The sequence below is a fragment of the Lissotriton vulgaris genome, chromosome 5 (assembly GCF_964263255.1).
Source record: "Lissotriton vulgaris chromosome 5, aLisVul1.2, whole genome shotgun sequence".
Classification (NCBI taxonomy): domain Eukaryota; kingdom Metazoa; phylum Chordata; class Amphibia; order Caudata; family Salamandridae; genus Lissotriton; species Lissotriton vulgaris.
This window is the reverse complement of record NC_141693.1, coordinates 499,168,751-499,169,273: the sequence shown is the minus strand read 5'-3', so window position 1 is coordinate 499,169,273 and position 523 is coordinate 499,168,751.

Here is a 523-nt window from a genome sequence, read left to right as displayed (position 1 = left end):
GGGTGTTAAACTAGTACTAATAAGGTGATACCTTTGTCGAGACAGTGTTTACATGTGTAAACGAGACAAAATAATTAACTGGTATTATCACAAAATGTGCTGCCGTATGTCACATAATTTGCATTTTCTTGCCACATAATTTAGTAATCCCTGCTACACAACTCTATCCTCCCTTGCTGCCAAATTCCAGAGGCCCTGCTTATAGGTAAAATAATTATGCCAATAAAGATTATAGAAAATTTGAACATGTTTTAGGGGTTCACTGGATGCTGGTTAGCAGAGTATCAAGGCAGAGTCAAAAATCAGTAGCACCATCCCCTAAATAATGGGGGGGATCATGCAAAAACAGGCATTTTCCTATAACAATCTGCCTGCAGGACTAGCTGAAAAAAAAGGTCGATCTAAATCTGTTGCGCTCTTGTCATTCAGACCTACTATGGAATCAGGAACTCGAGTGTGAATTTCCAGCTCCACCATTTTCTTCTTCTGCTGAGAGACTTAAATAACTCTATATCTTCTTTCA